The 24024-nt window shown below is 43.3% G+C and overlaps 1 long non-coding RNA gene across 1 annotated transcript in view; it reads right to left on the bottom strand.

Annotated features, from left to right (window-relative positions):
* Positions 1 to 17044: 17044 nt before the first annotated feature.
* Positions 17045 to 24024, bottom strand: part of LOC121140561 — a 30600-nt gene continuing 23620 nt past the window's right edge. Inside the window, exons 3-4 of the long non-coding RNA XR_005877474.1 lie at positions 17553 to 17785; positions 17045 to 17101 (exon numbers count right to left, since the gene is read on the bottom strand). This is a non-coding gene — a long non-coding RNA (uncharacterized LOC121140561). The remainder of the gene's footprint in view (positions 17102 to 17552; positions 17786 to 24024) is intronic.

Raw genomic sequence — 24024 nt, 5'->3', positions numbered from 1 at the left:
CACCTGTGAGTCCCCCTACTCCTGGGCTTCTCTGTGTGGGGATATTTTTATAACTGCCTCAATCTTGTTGATTGTTATGGGTCTGTTTAGGTTTTTCCATCTTTTTATTTAAATTTGAAGGTTATATGTGCTTAGGAAGTTATTATCTTCCAGGCTTTTCCATTTGGGGAATATAGGGTTTCAAAATACCCCAAATATATTAGATTCTAACAATCTCCTGTTTATTACTCTAGTTGATGGCCTAAAAATACAGCAGACTAAAGTCAAAAAATGAGACTAAGGACTAAAAATGAGAGCAGGGCCTAAAAATGAGACAGATTAAAGTCTCATACAATAGCCACTTTATTCAGAGCATCAGACAATTTATTCTCTGAGGGTTAAGAAGAGTCACCTGAGTAAAGTGTTCAATCACAAGAACAAGCCACATGCGACAAAAAATCATGTGTTTCCATAGAGGCACATGAACAACAGCTGATATAAACTCACTCCTATCCACTGCACCTTGGAGGAGAACAAAAACACATTGCAGGAACAATTCAGTGTTTAGAAGAAAATGAAGCTACAAGACTCTTGTTTTCTTACAAGCACTCAGAGTTCTCACACGACTCAGTCTTGGACTGTGTTCCGACAACCTCCCCTTTTCCTTTCTAATTTTTTATTAATTAGGACCTTTCTCGTTCTTTTGGTTAATTTAGCTAGGAGTTTGTCACTATTGATAAATTTTCAAAGAATCAGTTCTTTGTCTGACCAATCTATGTGTTGTTCATTTAGTCTTCACTTTGTTACTTTCTGCTCTGATCTTCACTATTCCTTGTGCTTTTGAGTTTGGGTTGTTCTTGTTTTCTGGGAGCTGCAGGTGCATCGCTGGGTTATTTGTTTGAGATCTTTCTGGATTTTTAACATTAGCACTCAGAGTAAACTGCATTTCCATTTTCTTTTGATTCGGTCTCCACGTATTCTCATTTTTATTACACTGTATTCTGATAAGATACAAGAGATTATATTAATTCTTTTGTATTTGAAAGACTTGATTTGTGACTTAGAAAGTAGTCTGTCTTAGAGAAGTTCCCATGGGCTGCTGAGAATATGTAGTATGTATTTGTTGGATGATTCTCTCTCTCTCTCTCTCTCTCTCTCTCTCTCTCTGATCTATAATGTGATTAAACACTGAAGCTTCTCCGTTTTCTCAGATTCATTATTATTTTTAATTATCTATACATGGGAGGTATTTTCACCTCAGTGCAGTTGCTCATAGAGGCCAGAAGCATTTCACCCTCTGGATCTTGAGTTACAGGTGATTGTGAGTTACCTGACACAGGTGCTGGGAACCAAATCCAGGTCCTTTTCAAGAGCAATACATGTCCTTAACTGTTGAGTCATCTCTCCAGCCCAATATTGAGGTTTCTTTGTTGGAATTTCAGTTTAGATGACTTAACTAAAGATGTCAGTGAGGTAATGAAACCATCCACTCTTGTAGAATCAGGAATATTTGTCTGTTAGTGTTTTATGAAATCGGCAGTCTAGCATTTGGTGCATATAGATTCACTATTTGTGATCCCAAGTTTCTTAATGTTTTGCTTTGTTTTTTTTTTCAGCTTGACACAAGTGAGGGTCATCTAGGAAGAGGGAAACTCAACTGAGAAAATCCTTCCATCACATTCCCTGTAGGCAAGTCTGCGAAGATTTCACTTGACTGATGTTCAATGTGAGAACACCCAGCCCAGCACTGGACCTGAGTGAGTCATGGGGATCAGTTAACAGTGTTCCACCGGGGCTCTACTTCAGTTCCTGCCTCCAGGTTCCTGTCTTGAGTTACTGTCCTGAGTCCCCTCAGTGATGAATGGAGATTTGGGACTTGTAAACTAAATGAACCTCCCCAATCCAAGTTTCTTTCAGTCATGCATTTAATAATAGTAGTAGAATGCCCACTAGGACACAGTTGTTATAGTATCCTCTTGCTGTGTTGTTTATGAATACGCAATGGCTTTCTTTATCTCTTCTGGCTAATTTTGGTTGAAGGCTACTTTGCTCTTTTATTAGATATCAAAACAGCTACATCAGCTTATTGCTACTCTTCACTTGATAGACTGTTTCCTACCAATCTATAAGTTTCTTGGAGATGACAAATAGTTGGGTCTAGTTTTTAAATCTATTCAACCAGTCTGCATGTCTTTATTAGTGAGCTTAGGCCATTTATAGCTAAGGTTATTACTTAAGATGTGTAGGCTGAATTTCTGCCCCAACAACCAGCTCTCAAATAGCCACATAGACTTATTATTAATTATAAATGCTCAGCCAATAGCTTATCCTTGTTATTAACTAGTTCTTACAACTTAATTTAACCCATATTTCTTATCTAAGTTCTACTATGTGGCTCGGTACCTTTCTTTAACACAACATGTTCATCTTGCCTCTCCCTGTGTCTCCTGGTGACTTTGTCCTCCAAGAGCTCTCCCTGTCCAAAAGTCCTGCCTAATCTCGTCCTGCCTAGTTATTAGCCATTTAGCTCTTTATTAAACCAATGAGAGCAACAAATCCTCACAGTATACAAAAAGATTGTTCTACATTTCCCCTCTTTTGTCTAATTAAAATGGAAGGTTTTAACTTTAACATTGTAAAACTATATACAACAAAAACAGTTATCAAGTAAGAACTACAGTTACAATATCCAGTCCATTTGTATTTGAAAAATTTAGAGAAAATACTCCATTATCTGTCTTACCTTTGTGAGTCTAAAGTTTTATACATAATTTCCTTTTTTCATAACTTAGGAAAACTGTAAGTTTAACTATGTAGTCTTTAACTCCATAAAAGACCCCAGAAGGATGTAATATTACCTAACAACAGGGACATCTGACTGCCTGGACAGTCACACAAAGTTCCTCTGCAGCATTGGAGCATCCACCTTCAGACTGCAGGCCTAGCATATCTGACAGACATTTCTGAGAAGTAGGATATTTTGAAGGGCTGTCCTACCTTGTCTTGGAAAAGTTCAGTAGTTGCTTTCTTTTGTGTTCTGTTTATCCAGTTGGACAGCATACTGCCAGCAGTTGAGGCAAGGGGCAGTTTCTTGCCCAAGTAGCTAACCTCTGCCACAAAGAAAGTAAACTCCATATGGAGGTTCTTTGACTCTCATCATTTTCTCTGAAGTAGGTTGGTGCTGTCAGGAGCAGATGTGTCTTCACTGACATGAAAAGACTCAGGTTACTAACATCTTAAATGCCATATTCTGTAAGTCCTTGAAGTTCTTGAAGACCATCTATCTCTCTAAATATATCTTTAACCTTGAAAACACACCTAATATGACTGAAAGTTTATTATAGATGACTACTAACCTGTATTTCTTAATTATATGTTATATTTTAAATGAGTTGCATAAGCACAATACCCCAAACAAGAGTATAAACCTATATACAGTATAACAAAATAAACTTTAAACTTGTATCAATAAACCAAAACCTATACCAATGTAAAATATGTTGAGGATAATACTTGGTTTGGGGGATTAAAGTAGATTCAATAACCTGCTCTTTTGTTTCATCATTTCTATACCATATCCCTTTTTTCCTTCAGAAAGAGATCCTTGAATTTAACTCCTTTGTTTAGCTTTTTCCTTGACAATGGCCAATAACAACTTGAACCCCCCCAAATTATGACAAAAATCCATAACCCATCTCTTGGGAATGCAGGTATCATCTTCTCTAGACTGCTTCCTGTTGTCTGTGGGTACTATCATCTTTGGGAGACCCTGAGAAAATCAGAATAATGGTCAAGTTCTGGCTGGAGTATTCTGTGAGGCTGAAGCATCTTAGCCAGCAGCCTAGAAGCTGTTTTGGATGCAGAACTCTGAGGAGACTACAACAGAGGTATTTTGAGAGGCTGAATCACCTGGGCCATCCATTTTCATTGGCATTTGACCCTCTTGTTCTGAAAACACAAACTTTTACATATAACATATATATCTTTATTAACACAAGTACAGAATGTGAGGTTCACAAGTTAGTTAAGGATGATTTTTTGTTTTATGCTTGAGCAGATAAAACATACATTACCTGTCCTGTAGTTTTTTTAAGGTTCATTTTTTATGTCTGTAACCAGGATTTTCAGGGTGTCTTCCCTGATCTTCTTCAACCCTGAATGAATCCACAGATTTTTGTTTTCTGTGGTAACAAAAACATAACCTCTTCCCCAAAGCCACACACCTTTTGACTCCCATTTCGAAGTCAAGACACTTTTAAAATATATAGGTTGGTTTCATCCAGCAGCCTCCAATGTCTCTTAGCATGTATTGCTCATTCACCAGCAATCAAAACATTTAAAGTTAGTACAACACCATACAGGATCCAGACTACCTGTATATTTTCCATCTCTACATGGCTTATTATTTTTCTATTTTACTTTTTTCTTTAAAGACTTTATTATTTTTAAACTGTTTTTCTAAGACTGTCTATACCCCTCCTCTTTCTCTCTCAGTCTATATTTGTCTTTCTGGTTTTGGGTTACCTCACTTAGAATTTTTTTCTAGTTCTGTCCATTTGCCTGCAAATTTTAGGATGCCATTGTTTCTTACCACTGAGTAGTACTCCGTTGTGTGAATATACCACATTTTCTTTATCCATTCTTCAATTGAGGGGCATCTAGGCTGTTTCCAAGATCTGGCTATTACAAATAATGTTGCTATGAACATGGTTGAGCAAATATCCTTGTGGTATGAGTGTGCCTCCTTTGGTATATACCCAACAGTGGTATTGTGCAGGGTCTTGAGGTAGGTTGATTGCTAATTTTCTGAGAAATCACCATACTGATTTACACAGTGGCTGTACAAGTTTGCACTCCCACCAGCAATGGAGGTGTGTTTCCCTTTCTCCACATCCTCCCCAGCATAATCTGTCATTGATGTTTTTGATCTTAGCCATTCTGATCGGTGTAAGATGGAATCTCTGAGTGGTTCTGATTTGCATTTCCCTGATGACTAAGGATGTTGAGCATTTCCTTAAGTGTCTTTCTGCCATTGAGATTGTTCTGTTGTGAATTCTGTGTTCAGATTTGTACCCCATTTTTAAATTGAGTCATTTGGTAGTTTGATTTCTAGTTTCTTGAATTATTTGTGTATTTTAGAGATCAGCCCTCTGTCAAATGTGGGGTTAGGGAAGATCTTTTCTCATTCTGTAGGGAACCATTTTGTCTTGCTGACTGTGCTCTTTGCTTTACAGAGGCTTCTCAGTTTCAGGAGGTCCCATTTATTAGTCGTTGCTCTCAGAGTTTGTGCTACTGGGAGCACCATGTTCTTTCATGGCATAACACATGTCTGGCCTTCTCTCTTGGAGAACACACTAGTACTCAATTCTTACATGCATGAGTTCGTTGGAAATTGGAAAATGAAAATGTTCTATCTTTTTTCACTTCTTTACTGGAATAGTCTGTAAAGCGACTTTTCCTCCGCTTGACTGCGGTTACTGTTATGGTTTGAATATGACATGCCCCCAAAGGCTCATGTCTTAAAAACTTGATCTCCAGCTGACATTATCATTTGGAGAGTTGGTGGAAACTTTAGGAGGTGGAGTCTAGAGGCAAGAAGTGAGTTACTGGTGACATGCCTTTGCAGAAATCCCATTGCTCCTTCTTGACTCCTTTCTTCCATGAGGTAGACCACCTTCCCCCAGGTATGCTGTCTCACCATGGATCCAGATCAACAAGTAGACCTCCTCCTCCACCTGACGCTGCTTCACCATGGGTCTAGAGCAACAGAACCAAGGGTGGTTGACTGAATTCTCTGAAACCCTGAGTTAAAATGAAGAATTCTTCCCATAGGCTGTTTTGCCAGGCATTTTATTGCAGCTGTGAGAAAGTAATTAATGCTGTTACTATTATGGACTGAATCGTGTCCCCCCTTTTCCTATGCCTCTGTTGAAGTTCTAACTCTACAGATTGTGAGTGGTTGTTTTGGGCAACAGGGAGGTAATTAAGGTAAAATGAGGCCATAATCCAATGGCACTGGATTCTTTATGAAATGAAGGTGACATCAGAAAATTTGTCTTTCCACATCCACACAGAGGGCACATGAGAACACAGAGAGAAGGTGGCCATCTTCAAGTCAGTAAGAGATTTCATAAAGACCTAATTCTGAACATCATGATCTTGTGTTTCTGGGATCCTAAACCATAAGGAATTCATGGGGGGGTGTTCTTCTTTATATGTGTTTCTCTTATTGGTTGATGGATAAAACACTGATTGTCCAATAGCCAGGCAGGAAACATAGGAGGGGCTACCAGACCAGGAGAAGTCTGAGGAGAGGAAGACAGAGGAAGGCCAGGAGAAGAGAAACCATACTGCCCAAGGAGTAACATGCTGGATTATGGGAAAGCCACAGCCTTGTGGCAATACATAGATTAATAGAAATGGGTTAATAATTAAGACAGAGCTAGCCAATAAGAAGCCCTAGCCATTGGCCAACAGTTTATAAATTAATGTAAGTCTTTATGTGTTTATTTGGGACAAAGCAGCTGTGGGAACAGGCAGGACAGAAGCCTCCATCTTCAAGGAATATATTTCTATTTGTTAAGCCATACAATCTGTGGTATTTTGCTACGGCATCTTGAGCAAACTAAGTCACTGGCCAGTAGAATTCATACACGCAGGGGATGAAGGTTACTGTTTGATCCTTTCTCTTTATTTACCAAATTCCAAGACAATTTGTTGCTATAATCCTCCAGATGTCACCCCATTGTGCAGATTCCTTTGCTATTATTGAATCACGGGTTTAAGGATAGTTTATAAATTTCAATCCATCACATTCCTATTCTAACATTTAAACTATTCATCTTTGGCCAGCAGGGAGTCACTTCATGTTGGCACCAGAGTCCTTTGCCTCACCAATCTTTGAATACGCTGTATGGGGTATGACTGAACATTCCAGGTCTTTCTGGTCCTTGTATTTGCCTCAGACAGAAGATAAGCTGTATCTTCAAGAAACCTGGGTTCCTGCTAGTGACAGCAAGTATTTCGACAAAACAAACTAAATGCTAATGAGCTTTGTTACTTGCCCTTGGGATGGTTGATATTTCTATGCCAGGGTTGATGTGAACACACAACTCTCAATTTCAAGAACACTTGCTTGCCATGTGCAAGGCCCTGGCAATCCCCAGTACAGGAAAAACAAAGATCCTATACTTTCCTCTCTCTCTCTCTCTCTCTCTCTCTCTCTCTCTCTCTCTCTCTCTCATATGCATGTGCATGTCTGCGTATGACACATTCTGAAAAATCTGGATTTCAGTGTCCCAGAGACTAGACAATTACCAGTCATCTGCTTTATCCTGGTGATACACAACAGATTCAGAATATTATGAATATTCCCAATCTTATCTATAATTATGATTTGTACATGGGCTAGGAGTCTGGTTCAATAGATAAGAGTGCTTTCTGTGAAAAAATGAGAATCTGAGTTTGAATCTCTAGAAGTTCCATAAAAAGCTGGCACCACACACACACACACACACACACACACACACAGGTTTGCAAGTGCAAGTCCATGCCTGATCCCAGTCAATATTGTACTATTTCTTTCTCCCATTGTTATGTAGCATTTTTCCCCTTGGGAGACAGACACAAATGTTTATTCAGCCCCAAATAAAGAGCCAATGACAGATGAAAGTAATAACACCACCCAAGTCCAACTTAGAGAACCAATGAGTTTATCAGGGCTTACTTACAGGAATATGAGTGAAAGGTTATCTACAGAAGCAGGAACCACTCAAAGGCAACCAAATCACTGAAAGTCTGCCCAGTATGGGTGACAGCTCATGAAAGCCTGAAGCCTGAAGCTCACTGCTCCATTTGCAGGCAGCTCGACAACTCAGAATGTCTTTCAGACAGCTTGGCAGGCCTCTGTCTCCTCAGTTGTCCTTGATGCTTATATAACTTTGAGTTGGGAGGGGCTTTGGGCATCTGATGTGGGAGGTCCTTCTGTATGCTGTGAATATTTGTTTCTTTTATTGGTTGATGAATAAATCTGTTTCAGCCAATGGACAGGCAGGAATAAAACAAGGATGTCCAATTTCTCCATCCCTACTCCATATAGTACTTATCTCTTAGAGCAATAAGAAGGGGATCAGGAGAAAAAGTCAAGAAAGGAAGAAGTCAATGTAGCATTGTTTGATGACGATGTGATTTTTTTGGCAACATCTTTCTGGGTACCCTTGGTTGGTCTGAAACTCACTATATAGAGCAGGTCTGGCCTCAAACTCATAGTGAGCTACCTATTTCTATCTCCCAAGTGCTGGGAATAAAAGAGTATGTTACCATGCCCAGGCAAGTGATATGAATATATATATATATATATATATATATATATATATATATATATCCCTAAAGATTCCACCAGAAAGCATCTATAGCTGACAAATACTTTTAGCAAAGTGGTGGAATATAAAATTAATAGACCTTATATCTTAAATTATGTTCTTTATTTTTAATAATTTTTATTTATTTTACATACCAGTCACAGTTTCTTCTCATTCCCTCTACTCCCTCCCTTCTACTCCCCCATAAGCTCCTCCTCTGTCTCCATTCAGATGGGGTAAGGTCTCCCACAGGAATCAACAAAGCATGGTGTATCAAGTTGAGGCAGGACTAAGTTCGCCCTGCCTGCCCCTGCATCAAGTCTGAACAAGGCATCCCACTATAGGAAGCAAGTTCCAAAGAGCTAGCTCATGCATCAGGGAGAGGTCCTAGTCCTACTGTTAGGGCCCCACAAAGACCAAGCTACACAACTGCCACCCAGATGCAGAGTGCCTAGGTTGGTCCCATGCTGGCTCCCTTGCTGTCTGTCCAGAGTCTGTGAGCTCCCACAAGCTCAGGCCAGCTGTCTCTGAGGGTTTCCCCATCACAGTCTTGACCCACCCCTTGCTCATATAATTTCTCCACTCTTTCTTCAACTGGACTCCTGGAGCTCAGTCCAGTGCTTGGCTATGGGTTCTCTGCATCTGCTTCCATCAGGTACTGGATAAAGGCTCTATGATGATGATTAGGGTAGTCACCAATCTTATTACAGGGGAAGGCCAATTCAGGTACCTTTTCCATTATTGCTGGGAATCTTAGCTGGGGTCATCCTTGTGGGTTCCTGTTTGGGGGGTTTCATTAGCACAAGAACAGGGATACAAGGAACATACATAAACATAATAAAGGCAATATGCAGCAAGTCCAGTCAACATCAAATTAAATGGAAAGAAACTCAAAGTTATTCCACTAAAATCAGGGACAAGACAAGGCTGTCCACTCTCTCTATATCTATTCAATATAGTACTCAAGGTTCTAGCTAGATGAATAAAGCAACAAAGGAGATTAAAGGGATACAAATTGGAAAGGAATAAGTCAAACTTTTACTATTTGCAGATGATATGATTTTATATATATATATATATATATATATATATATATATATATATATAAATGACCTCAAAATTTCTACAAGGGAACTTCTACAGCTGATAAACACCTTCAGTAATGTAGCTGTAGGGTACAGGATTAACTGAAAAAATCAGTATCCCTCCTATGTACAAATGATAAATGGGCTACAAAAAATCAGAGAAACAACACACTTTACAATAGCCACAAAATAATATAAAATATCTTGAGGTAACACTAACAAAACAGGTGAAAGACCTATATGACAAGAATTTTAAGTCTTTGAAGAAAGAAATTGGGGAAGATATTAGAAAAGATAAGCATGCTCATGGATTGGTAGGAATAACATAGTAAAATTGTCAATCTTACCAATCTACAGATTCAATTCAATCCCCATCAAAATCCCAGCACAATTCTTCATAGACCTCAAAAGAACAATACTCAACTTCATATGGAAAAAGAAAAAACACAGGATAGCTAAAATAATCCTATACAATAAAGGAACTTCTGAAGGTACCACCATCTCTGACTTCAAGCTCTACTCTACAGCTACATGTATGGTATTGGCATAAAAACATACATGTGGATCAATGGAATTGAATCAAAGACCCTGACATAGACCCATATACCTGTGAACACCTGATTTTGACAAAGAAGCCAAAATATACAATGAAAAAAAGAAAGCATCTTCAACAAATGGTGCTAGCATAACTGGATGTCGGCATGTAGAAGAATACAAATAGATTCATATCTATTGCCCTGCACAAAACTCAAATCCAAGTGGATCAAAGACTGCAACGTAAGTCCAGTTACACTGAAGCTGACAGAAGAGAAATTTGGAAGTAGTCTTGAATGCATTGTCACAGCTACTGCTTCCTGTATATAACACCAGTAGCACAGACACTGAAAGCAGCAATTTAGTAGACTGGACCTTCTAAAACTCAAAAACTTCTCTAAGGCAAAGGACACCATCAATAAGACAAAACAGCAGCCTACAAAATGGGAAAAGATCTTCACTAGCCCCACATCTGGCAAAGGATTCAAAATACTCAAAATACATAAAGAACTCAAGAAACTAGACATTAAAATACCAAATAACCCCATTAAAAATGGGGTACAGATTTAAAGGAGAATTCTCAACAGAAGACTCTTAAATGGCCAAGATACACTTCAAGAAATGTTCAACATCCTTAACTATCAGGGAAATGCAAATCAAAACGACTCTGAGATACCATTTTACATCTGTCAGAATGGTTAAGATAAAAAACGCTAATGACATCCTATGTTGGAGAGGATGTGGAGTAAGGGGAATACCCCTCCACTGCTAGTGGGAATGCCAACCTGCACAGCCACTTTGGAAATCAATATGACAGTTTCTCAGAAAATTGGGAATAAATCTACCTCAAGACCCAGTGATACCACTCTTGTGCATATACCCAAAAGATGCTCAATTGTACCATAAGGACACTTGGTCAACTCTGTCCATAGTAGCATTATTTGTAACAGTCAGAACCTGTAAACAACCTAGATGCCTCTCAACCAAAGAATGGATAAAGAAAATGTGGTAAATCTACACAATGGAGTATTACTCAGCAGAAAAAAATGACATCATGAAATTTGCAGGCAAGTGGATGGAACTAGAAAAAGTCATCCCGAACGAGGTAGCCTAGACCCAGAAAGACAAATACAGCATGAACTCATTCGTAAGTGGATATTAAATGTTAGGTAAAGGATAACCAGGTTATGATTCTCAGCCCCAGAGAAGCTAGTTAGCAAGGAGGACCCTAAGAGGGATGCAAGATGCAAGAGAAAGTAGATTAGATGTCCTGGGTAAGTTGGGGGCAGGGAGAGTAGAGAGGAGGGGATGGGAGGATGGGAACATGGGAGATCAGGATGGTGGAGTTGCAAGGGGGATGGAGGGGGAGAGTAATGAAAGAGATATCTTGATAGAGGGGGCCAATGTGGGATTAGGGAAAAAACACTGTGCCAGGGAAATGTTTATTTCTAAACAGAATTTGTAAACATACAATGGAAGTCATTCTTCAGATTTTGGAATCTCTTCTAGGCTACCAGCATGCCCTCTTCCAATGTTGTAATTCCTGGTGGGTTGTTCAAAGCTCTGAACTCAAATGACAAGACTTCAGACTAGGGCCTGAGACACCTGTTGGTTCAGCCCAACATCCCGGGCAAGCAGCAGATTCCTTTCCACTTAGCCTCAGTATTCTGGCCCAGCACACCCTGAGCCTCGCATGCTTTCAGCTTCGCGTGATGACTTTGACTTACAAAATCCAAGAGCAACACTGTACATCAAAGATCAGCAATCCTGGCTGAAAACCAAGATGAAGAGGCCAGGAAAGATGGGTGATACAGACCACATTTTATTTTTCCTCCCCCTGGGGTGGCATTTTGTAAGCCCCTCCAGAATTAGATAGCACCTGGCAGAGAAGAAGACTCTGAAAGGAACTGAGGTTCAACCTCAGTCTCCGCTCTCCTTCCTCCAGCCATGTGGGTCCTCACCCCCGTTTCTCTCCAGAAAAGCTGGGCCTGCTCCAAAGTCCTAGGGACTTTGCATTTTTGACCTTTGCCCAGCGAAACCCTTTGTCCCTGAGGCTTTCTGAGCCTCATACCCTTACATTGCAGGTGTCTGTATAAGTGTCACCTATAAAATGGAACTCCTTTGTCAGTACCTGCCCCGCCTCTTGCTCTTTAAAACTTTTTTCCTTCTGTGATTTCATACACGTACATAATGTATCTTGGTCTTTTTTTACCTTCTTACCTAACTCTGTTATTCTTCCCCAACTTCCACTGAACACCCTCGTCTTCCCATCAAGTTAGCCTCATATCCCTCCTATTTTCATTTCTTTGCCTTGCAACCCACTGAGTTTAAATAGGGCTGGCTACAGTGGGGTGGGGATGAGTATCTTCTATCTATATTTAACTGCTGATAACTCCTTGGGGAGTAGTGGGACTTCATTCCATGCTGGATTTTTGACGGGATCTTTTTCTAATTATCACTGTTGCTGTGAGTTCATCAGTGTGACTTCCATGTCATGTCCAGAAGACAGCTTTTCACTCTTCCCCATCTTCACAATCTCGTGGGTTTTTTTTCTGTCCTCTCTTCTTCGATATTCCCTGAGCCTTGGGTGAAGTGGTAGAGAAGTCCCATTTGGGACTTGGCACTCACCAATCATTTATTATTAGCACTTTGACCAGTTATGAGTCTCTGCATTAACTACTGCCCACTGAACAGAAATGTCTCTGATCAAGGCTGATGGCCACACCAACAATGGTAGTAGGTTCCCTGGTTCCCTGTGTGGAGATGTGATCTCACCAGTCGAGGGCTTTTGATCAGGTTCACAGAACCAGGCTCCTTGCTTGTTTTTTCTTCAGAACATTAATCAGTGTTTACACTAGCCTGTGGTGAGATATCACTACAAATGTTATGGCTAGTCCTCTCGAGACTTTTTGTTGCTATAATTTTTTCCCCTACAGGATCCCATAGAGTTATCATGGTCCCATTTCATCAGGAAGTATTTCTAAGAAGACAGCGCCCCCTTTCCCTACTGTTGGCTTTAAGGGATAGTATTCACTGCATAGGGTTGGTTTTAGTTGGTTAGGGTTGGGAATGGAAAGTGATGCTCAGACTCGGTATCTCTTTTAGAAAAGTTTAAGAGTGTGGATGGGAAAGGCATGGTTAATATGGGATATAGGTAGATTAACATATCTTCTAGTAAACTAACTTTAGCAACTGTTAGCTATAGATAACTTAAATTGTTAGATTATTGTATGTTGGCTGTTTAGGGTCTTCTTTCTGCTGTATATGCCAAAGATGGAGGAGTTGCTGGCCTTGGGGCTCTTCACTGCTCATCCTGACAGTTCAAGTCAGACCATAACAGCTCTGAGATGTACAGTCTGATCCTGGGCACCCGGATTCACTTCACAGAGAAGCTCCAACTTTGGAGGATAATTGGAAAGATGATCACCAGGAAATTGTTTGCAGGACAAGCATGATCCAAGCACAGCCATCACTGCCTCTAGCTCCTACCTGCTCTTTATTTCTCCAGCAATTATCTAAGTAGAGAAGGGTGATCTTAGCCTTGTGTGGGAGGTTTAAATACCACTAGGGTGCAAAGGGGATGCTAAAGTCATCGAGAGGAGGAGATGGCCCTGAAAATATGGTGCCCACTGAGGAAACTAGACATTGCCACATACTTATGGGGACTGGGCAAGTGACTTAATAGCTAGAAAGGGCCAGGCAGTTGGTCTGTATCCCTCTTTAAAGAGGTAGCTTTGACCAGATCTCACCAAAAAGGAATACAGGCTCAGTATGTCCAGGTTTTCTGATTTCTCAATGAAAACCAGAAATCCAAATGTGTCTATGAAATCTACCAATTTTAAATGTTGCCAGTAGAATGAAAAATTTTAGGAACACTGTTTTCTAGCTAACATTTCCGTATAACAAACCACCCTGGATGTAGTGACGTGAAGCAACTGTTCTGTTATGCCCACAAAGTCTCTGTGACAGGAGTTTGGACAGGATGAGTGGAGATGGTTTGACTCAGATCCATGGTGTCTGGGGCTTCAGCTGGGAAGACTCAAGTACTGGCACTAGAACCATCTGGAGGCCTCTCCACTCACATAGCTGGTGCTTGGGCTGGAATGACTCAGGCCGTGACTCGGCTGGGACAGTCCACTAAAGCCCCTACACATGGCTTCCCATGTGGCCTGAGCCTGTCATGCATGGCTCTGGGTTCTGTGTGTCCCGGGAGTGGGCTCTGCAGGGGAACCAAGCGGAAGCTGCCTGGCCCTCTACCATCTGGCCTCCAGTCTCACAAGATCACTTCCACTGCATTCTGCTAGCCAAGGCAGCCACCCCTCCCCCTGAGCTCAAGAGAAGAGGGACCCAGCTGCCATCTCTGCATGGAAGGGCATCAACAATTTGCAAACCCCACATGCTGGGTGGGCCAGGTCTGAAGGGTGTGCAGGCCAGACTGGCAAGAACATTGCCGACAGCGTGCCTGCAAGGCATCAAGGGGTAGGGATCCAACCCAACCACTGAAGAGCTTCAGCAACAATCCCAGAGCACAGACCTGGAAGTAGGGCCACTAGCACAGGAGCCTTCCTGAGTGGGCTTCCTTGGACCTGTGTCCAGACCTGACTGTGACCTGCACACAGCCATCCACTGGGACCACACACTCAGGCCAGTCCCCAGCCTCAGCACAACCCCAGAAAACACCCTCAGGTCTCATGGTTTGGATCTGAACTATTCCCTAAAAGCCCTTTGTTACCAACCTGTGGTATTTCTGAAACCCCTGGGTTTGGGGGGGTCTAGATAGAGAAAAGTAGATCACTGGAGACCTGTTCTGGAGGGCGGACATGTTTCCAGGCCCTTCCCAGTATCTCTCACCTCTCCGGCTCTCCCCTGCTTCCTGGCAGTCATGGGGGAACAGCTTCGCTCTTGTTCATGCTTCCCACCATGGTGCCTCACCCCGTCCAGGAAACAGCGGAGCCAAAGGACTAGAGTCGGAAACTGTGACTTGAAACAGATCTTCCCTGCTATAAGCTGATTTCCCTGTGTACTCTATCACAGAATAAAAGGATGACTAACACGTCAACTACCACCACGACATCCTCTTCCACACAGTCCAGTACCCCAGCCATGTCCCTTCCTCTTCCTCTCTAGGAAGACTTTTTTCAATCCTTAGACCAAAAGGATTTCAAGCCCATACTTATTGTAGGTGCCATAGATTGAACATGGCCCCTGCAGATCAGCATCTAGTCCTCAATGCAGTGGTGTTCGGTGGTTTGGAGAGAGGATTAATGCCCTTACAAAATGGGCCCCACAGCTTCCCTTGCCCTTTGTTCTGTGTGGGGACATATTAGAACCAGTTTGACCTCGAAGAAGGCCATATCCAGCGCCAGCATGGGAAACTACATTCCAGGCCCCAGACCTACCTACATATAGACACTCTGCCCTCTAACCACAAACTGGCCTCATGCCCACTCCAGGGACACCTCCTGATGTGTTAGGTTTTGACCTGAAGTCTTCCTCATCAACCACATGCTAAAGAGACCTTTTAAAAAAAAAAACAACACCTTGATCTCAGGCTCTCAGCCTCCAGAATGGCAAGAATTCTTTATTTATAAGCCTCTCAGTCTATGACTGTGTTAAAAGAGACTAAAAGCTGGACTGTATGACAGAAGAGCTTCTGGAGAGCCCGGATGTTCTCTAGTGGCAAATACCTTCCTCATTAATCTCCAGAGAAGTGTAAAAGAAAAGGCACATGGGGAACAGCCACAGCCTTGGGCAGACTGTGGGTGCTGGGCCAGGCCATGCCCTGGTTTGATTATAATCTTTTGTGGACTACAGTGACCCTGTGGAGTGTTTTTTCCATTTAAGAGATGAACAAACCAAGTTTCGCAGTAATTACAGCAAGTGTGTGGGCTCCTGCTTGGTGGACTCACGAAGTTACCTAGTGGGGAAGAGTGAGCGAGACCTGAGATTGACAGCTGGGGCCAAACTGTGAAGAGCCTTGCAAGCTCTACAGTCATGAACTTGATGAGTCGGCTTATAGGGGACCATCCAAGTTTCTGCAGCTGAGGGTGACTCCACTAATTAAAGCCAGTGAAGATAAAGTGACTCCTTCCAGCATTTTGTTTTACACATCCTCCTTCCCATGGGTTTCTCATTTACAGTTGCCATGTGAGCCAAGTAAAAGTCCCAGGGGTCACAGTGTCCAAAGTACCAGTAGCAAAACCAAGACAGAAGGTGAGCCTCCTGAGTCCACAACCGGTTGGTGAGGGTCAGTTGGGCCCCCATAGCACAGTGTATGTCTTCTCCTCATTGGACCCGCCTAACATCACTCTGTCACCCCATCTTTCTCTCTCTCATTCCCAGGGATTCTAATGCATCGGTTAACCTTTGGTCCTATGTGGGCAGCATGGGTCCAGCTCGCCAATCTGAGTGATTGTCTGGGACTATAAGGGTGCTGAAGGAGAGCCAACCTTGGGCTTTCTTAGGATTACCAGAGGTTCCCAAGCCCTGGCCGCCATATCTACTGCCATGTGGAGAACTTTTTCCTGAGGGTCAGTCCCAGCAATAATACTTCAGGTTTCTCCAGAAGGAAAGCAAGCGCTCCAGATTCATTTTTGCCTGGACTGCATTTGCAGGCCACTTTTTTGGTTGTTGTTGTTTTGATTTGTTTTTATTTAAATTAGAAACAAGCTTGTTTCACATGTCAATCCCAGCTCCCTCTCCCTCCCCTCCTCTCCCGTCCCCTCCAATCCCCCAACCCCCCACCCAGTCCCCACTTCGATCCCCAGGGAGGGTGAGGCCCTCCATGGGGGATCTCCAGAGTCTGTCATTTCTTCCGGGGCAGGGCCTAGGCCATTCCCATGTGTCCAGGATGAGACGGCATCCCTCCAAAGTCCATTCGTATGCCCCATAGATTGCCAAGACCTCCTCACTGACACCCAAATGTAGGGGTTCTGGACAAGTCCTATGCTAGCCTCTCAGTCATCAGTCTGGAGTTCATGAGCTCTCCCTTGTTCAGGTCAGCTGTTTATGTGGGTTTCACCAGCCTGGTCTTAACCCCTTTGCTCATCACTCCTCCCTCTCTGCAACTGGGTTCCAGGAGTTCAGTGCATTGTTTAGCTGTGGGTGTCTGGCTCTGCTTCCATCAGCCACTGGATGAAGACTCTAGGATGGCATATAAGGTAGTCCTCAGTCACATTATTGGGGAAGGGTTTTAAAGGTAGCCTCTCCATTATTGCTTAGTTTGCCAGTTGGTGTCATCCTTGTAGGTCTCTGGAAATCACACTAGTGTCAGCTCTCTCCTTAAACCTATAATGACTCCCTCTATTATGATGCCTCTCATCCTTTTCTCCTCTGTTCTTCCCCTGACTCAATCTTCCTGCTCCCCCATGTCCTCCTTCTCCCCTCCTCTTCTCCCCCTCTCTTTTTCCCAGCTCCTTCTCCCCTCCCCCATGCTTCCAATCTGCTCAGGAGATCCTGTCCCATTCCTCTTCTCCAGGTTACCATGCATATCTCTCTTAGGGTCCTCCCTGTTTCCCAGACTCTCTGACTGTGGGATTGTAGGCTGGCACTCCCCTGATCCATGTCTAAAATCCATATGTGAGAGAGTACATACCATGTTTGTCTTTTTGTGACTGGGTTATCTTGCTCAGGATGGTTTCTTCTAGTGCCATCCATTTTCAAGACACGCTTATTCTTGTCACTTGTTTCAGAAACAGCCCTTGTAACTATGCCTTCATTAGCTGTAGCACATGCAGGTTTCCTCCAAGCCTCAATGTCTTCCTTTGTGTGAGAATAATCAAATCAGCAAACTTAGGGAGTTTGTAGAGTATTGAAGGCACATCAAGACTGCCAGGTAGCAAGGTAAATAAAGGACAGGAAAACATTAGAGAAAGGTACCATGGGAAGGAATAAAAATTACATGCAATTATATACAAGTGTTTATAATGTAGATTTATAATATTCTATATCTTTATAATTGCATGCACATTACACAATTTCAAGTTATGGACTGTCCAGATTTGCTTTCTATTGCAGTGATAAACAGCATGACCAAAAGCAACTTGAGGAAGAAAGGGTTTATTTCATTTTACAGTGCATTCCATCATGAAGTGAAGTCAGGGCAGGAACCTGGAGGCAGGAACTGAAGTAAAGGTCATGGAGGCATGCTGCTGACTGCCTCACCCTCCTCTACTTGCTTGGCTTACTTTCTTATACGAGACCACTTGTCTATGGATGGCACCACCTGTAGTGGGCTAGGCCCCCCATATCAGTTATTAAGTTTCTTGGAATGCCTCATAGACTTGCCTATAGGTCCTCTGCTGCTATTTCCTCTTCCCAGACTCTAGTTTATGCCAGTAAAGTTACTAAAAATACTAACCAACACTTAGGCATGCTGTTAGAACTTTTAAGACTTCAACAGTTACTGGATAGATAACCAATAGTCAAACATCAACAATGTTTCTATACACCATCAGTGACAAATCAGAAAAAGAATTCTTTGAAAAAGAAAACTTACTGGGCAGTGGTGGCTCATGCCTTTAATCCCAGAACTCAAGAGGCAGAGGCAGGCAGATCTCTGAGTTCGAGGCTAACCTGGTCTACAGAGAGAGAGTTCAAGGACAGCCAGAACCACACAGAGAAACCCTGTTTTGAAAAACTTCACCTCCACAAAAAAGAAAGAAAAAGAAACCTCATTCACACTAGACAAAAAAATCTAAGAGTCTCAGAAACAACCTGTGTGTGTGACACATGTGTATATGTATATGTGGATATATGAGATGTGTATATCTGTGATACATGTGTGTGTGTGTATATATATGTGTGTGTGTGTATGAGATGTGTATGTGTGTATATTTATGTGTGGTTTTATGAGATGTGTATGTATGTGATAAATGTATGTATGTGTGTGTGGATACACAAAATGTGTATGTGTGTGATAAATGTGTGTATATGTGGCTATATGAAATGATTATGTGTGTGATATATATGTGTATGTGTGGATATACAAGATGTGTATATGTGTGATACATGTGTGGATATGTATATGTGCATATACAAGACATGTATGTATGTGATACATGTGTGTATTTGTATGTGTGGACATAGGAGTTGTGTATGTAGGAAGAAGACAGCTCACAGGAGCCTGTTCTGTCCTTCCACCATGGGTCCTAGGGATCAAAGTCAGCTCACAGGGCACACACAGTAAGCTCTTTTACCTGCTGAGACATTCGCTAGGTCTCAAACCTGGGACAAATGACCCAGGTGCCAATTAAACATATCAAAGTGGACCTGGCCTCCAGTTCTTCCAGCATCCCTCAGTCCCTACATTACAGGGCCTCCTGGCTGGCATACCCAATCCCCTACCAGTACACACAAGATTTCTATTTATGAGACATCTTATGAGAAATGAGTTTGGGGGAATGCAGGCCTTTTGCAGGCAATCCACCTCCACATTAGTATCGCAAAGAGTGCCAAGTCCTGACACCACTTGAAGACAGGTCCCAAAGCCTGCTTAAGAGCGTCTAATGAAAGTTTGCTTCACAGGTTTTTCTCAAATGAGTTTTCTTTCCTTGAGATGACAGACCATGGAGAATTAGTGGGCTGCTTTCAAAAGCAAAACTGAATTCTCTTGTTAGCACATCACACATCAGTCACATCTACAGCCGCAAGTGTAGTCCCCAGGTCCTTGGTCTGAAAGAAGAGCCTTGGAGAACAAGATGCTTCCCAAATCCCTTATTGGAAGATTAAGACCAGCTTGGGTAGGGGAGGCCAGCGACTGACCCCACTCCAGGATGGAGGTGGCCAGCTTGGGTAAGGGAGGCCAGTGACTGACCCCACTCCAGAGTGGAGGTGGCCAGCTTGGGTAAGGGAGGCCAGCGACTGACCCCACTCCAGGATGGAGGTGGCCAGCACTCCTAGCTGCCCTCCATGCTTCCTGACAGTTGTGCTTTAATCAAGCCTCGCGTGTCCCTCCCAGTTTCAAAGCCCAGTGAGGAACCACAAACCCCCACAGCCTCTGGCGGGGAAAGCCGAGGGGAACTCTTTGAAAGGTAATTAATGTCCTTTGAATCCTAGATCCTTTGATTCTGCTTCCTGGCCTTAAACAGTCACAGGAGATTTTGCAAAACTGGGAGAAAAACAAGGCATCAAGCAGAGCCTCTTCCATGGATGCTTTTCAAGTTGAGCAGAGCCTGAGAGAGGACACTTGTCACTGTGGGGTAGGGCTTGGTAGCAGAGTGGGGGGCAGAGGTTGTAGTGATGTCCCCCAGACCATCCATCCATCCGTCTGTCCGTCCATCCATCCATCCATCCATCCATCTACTCAGTCAATCTGTCAGCCAGTCAATCAATGTGCCAGGTACAATGCCAATTATAAAGCACATGATTTTTAGCTATCATTCATTCGTTCATTCATTTGTTCAGCCTGATATCTCTGTGCAGACACAGAGCTGGATTCCAGGGCTGTAAGCTTATCCTTAGGGAAATAGGCAGACAGTAAAAAGTGAACATACAAACTGTAACTGTTGAAAACATCTCAGTCTGTACAGTGCCTGCCACAAAAGCCTGAGGAACTGAGCTCAGATCCCCCTCAGGCATGTAAAAGACCTAGAGGTGGCTCTCAGATCTGTAACCATAGTGCCAGCAGGGCAGACAGGGGCACGGGGGGGAAGGAGTGGTCGGGGAGTGGGCACTCACAGACTGGTGATCCCTGGAGTCCACTACTGGCCAGTCAATCTAACCAATCTAAGTTCAGTGAGGGACTCTGCATCAAAAAATGATGTAGGACATGGCATGGTGTCGCCGTGTCTTTATTCCCAGCACACAGGAGGCAGAGGCAGAGGGATCTCCGTGAGTTCTAAGCCAGCCTGATCTCAAGTCTCAGGGAAGAACCCTGACATCAACCTTTGATCCCCCCCCGACATACACACACACTTAAGTCCCAGGAACTAAATGAACAGATCACAGTATTCATCCATGGAAGAGCAGGGAATTGTCCTGAAGGGAGGCATCATGGTTGGATGCCAAGTGCTCCCCAAAGACTCTCAGCTGCTGCTGTTGCTGATCTTGCAATAGAGGAGTGGGTGGGTCACCTGGATACTGACCCTTTAGTATTAATGTCTTGTTCTGATCTCCTTTCTTCTTCTTCTTCTTCTTCTTCTTCTTCTTCTTCTTCTTCTTCTTCTTCTTCTTCTTCTTCTTCTTCTCCTCCTCCTCCTCCTCCTCCTCCTCCTTCTTCTCCTCCTCCTCTTCCTCCTTCTCCTCTTCCTCCTCCTCCTCTTCTTCTTCTTCTCCTCCTCCTCTTCCTCCTCCTCCTCCACTTCCTCCTCCTCCTCCTCCTCCTCTTCTTCTTCTTCTTCTTCTTCTTCTTCTTCTTCTTCTTCTTCTTCTTCTTCTTCTTCTTCCTCCTCCTCCTCCTCCTCCTCCTCCCCCTCCTCCTCCTTCTTCCCCCTCACTCTCTGCTTCTTGACAGAAACAGAGCCTTGTCCCATCACACGCTTCCACTGTAATGCGCTCCCCCTTAGTACCAAAACAACAGAACCACAGGAAACATTTGAAGTCATGAACCAATACAGAGCTTTCCTCCTTCATATTGATGTTCTCGGATATTTTATCATAGTGATGAAGATTGTTCACCAGTTTCAATGTGTTCTAATGTGTTATGCAGCAGAGCCCAAGTAACTCAGTGCATGAATTTGTAAAGTGGCCTCAGTTACTTTGGACAAGGACACTTGGTGATCTGAAGTCCAGATTAGAAGCTGTTGGAGGATGTGCATTGATGAGCAATGGTTCCAAGCAGAGATGGGAAAGACTTAAGAATAGAGATGTCTGAGTACAGATGATAACCACGAGGGCTTTTATGCTCCCTGTGAGTTAACACAGGGATGATGCCCAGGTCATAATGGAAATCTTTTTTTCTACTTCTCCCTTGAACCATGTACATCTGCCCTTCCACAGTCCTAGTAGTGAGCAGATGGGAAAATAGAAAAGAAACCTTTTTCCATGCCAGCATTGTAAATTGTATGCAGAACTAACAATGGCCAGTTCCTACTGTGGTGACAATGACCATTGATGTCAACTAAGTCATGAGCTCAGATAGCTCAATGCCCTTGTGAGGGATCTGGGAGCACTGTCTACTACCTGGTCCCTCCACCCCTCCACACGCCCTTTGGGTCCTGTTCTTCTGCTCCTGTCGGGCCAGTGCACACCCTGGGAAAGAGCTGAGTTAAGAGACATGATCCACCTGAGGACAGAGTATACGCAGCTCATCAGCGGGCAGGAGATGGGAGGAGGAGGAAGGAAAAATGGAGAGTGGGAGAAGCAGGAAGGAAGAGGAAGAGAGGTATTGCTCCTCAGCCTGGACCCTGTTATCCAGTGGCCCGGTGCCTCCAGCCTCCGAATTTCAAAGTCACAGTAACCAGGGAGAATCTGCTGGCAATCTCAGCAGCAGTTTTAGGGGTTCCCTGCTGTCTTTCAGTTCCCATGCCCAGAGAATGATGGTCCACAGAGTCTGTAATTCTGATTGCCTTATGCCCTGGGCTGCTCCTTGTTCCAGAGGGGAAAAAAGATGGTGGGGACTGGAGTTAACTGTTCTTAATTAAGAGCACTGGCTTCTCTTTTAGAGGACCTGGGTTCAATTCCAGCTCACAACCATGTGTAACTACAGTCTCAGAGGACTAGAGGGTCCAACTTCCTCAGGCACCAGACATGCACATGGCACATAGACATACATATAGGCACTTACCCATACTCATAAAATAAAAAATAAACAAATCTATTTAAAAAGAGAGAAGGAAGAACATGAATACTTCACCTAAAGCCACAGGTTTGCCAGAAGGAAAGGAAATGTATGCCAAACAAGGAGACATTGTAAGCCATAAATAATCCCTTTAAGCATTTCCTGGACCAAGACAAGCCCAAACACACACATAAGTGCAACACTAAATAGGCTCAGTGTAGGGTGTATGCGTGTGTGTGTGTGTGTGTGTGTGTGTGTGTGTGTGTGTGTGTGTGTGTGTGTTGGTTATAGAAGAGGTCAGAGACTTCTTGAGAAGGAGTGGGGGGTCATGGGAGGATTTGGGGGAGAGAGGTGGGAATGATGATGTAAATGCAGTAATCATGTATGAAATTCCCAACACGTATTTTTTAAAAACCCTCTGGGAAAATGATTGGCAAGCATCTTTCGGTCTGACTCAAGCTGCAAGTGATTATTTGACACCCACAGTGAGAGCTGAGGAGGTCTGTGGAAATGGTTGAAAATTCCCTCTCCTCTAACTTCCTCCGAACGGTCCAGGGAGAAAAGGTTGCACCCCAGGGACTATTCCTGGTGAGTGTGAAAGGAGGAACTGATCTTACAGCAACAGCCCGAGGGTGGCAGCATGTCTGTCCGGAGGAAGCCACCTTCCTCTACACTCACACGTGCCTGTCTGTAGGAGAATGGAGTAGAGGGGCTGAGTGTGAGCCAGGCACTGCAGAGCAAAGCAAGTCTTGTACACGGACTCTTGACCAGTGTAGAGTCATGGAGGCTGCCTGGTAGTGGCGATGTCTGAGTTGGAATTTAAAGCATAAATACAACCAGAATTAGTAGAAGGCCTTCCCTGTCATGGAGACAAAGCATATACAAACTCCAAATATGCCGTTAGAAAAGCCCATGCTCATCATGAGTGGATGTGCCCACGGGGATGGGCTAATGCTATGCTTTGAATATCCCCACCAAAACTCATGTTGAAATTCAATCTTTGTGGGGCTGAGAAGAGAGCCACTAGCAAAAAGGTCTTCCTCAGATACAACTCTTCAGTTTTGGGTCTCCGTGCTCTGGAACCATGAGCTGATTACAACCTACTCAGTCTCTAATGCTTACAACCTACTCAGTCTCTGGTAGAAACTGGACTAACACAAGCTGTGGCCTTGTGCCCCTGTCCTGCGCTGAGTGGTTAGAGTTTTGAGTGACTGTTCTCAATGGAGGATTTCAGGATGGGGTGAGGCCTTGTGTAAATATGCCGTGGCTCTAGTCTGAGCTCATCTGAAGAGAGTGCTAGAGGTATGGATCAGCACTCCTGCTGGGAAGGGCAGTAGGCAACCAACTC

Source organism: Mesocricetus auratus, unplaced genomic scaffold (genome assembly GCF_017639785.1).
Source record: "Mesocricetus auratus isolate SY011 unplaced genomic scaffold, BCM_Maur_2.0 Super-Scaffold_100004, whole genome shotgun sequence".
In the NCBI taxonomy this organism is placed as follows: Eukaryota; Metazoa; Chordata; class Mammalia; order Rodentia; family Cricetidae; genus Mesocricetus; species Mesocricetus auratus.
This window is presented reverse-complemented; position numbering and strand designations above follow the sequence as displayed.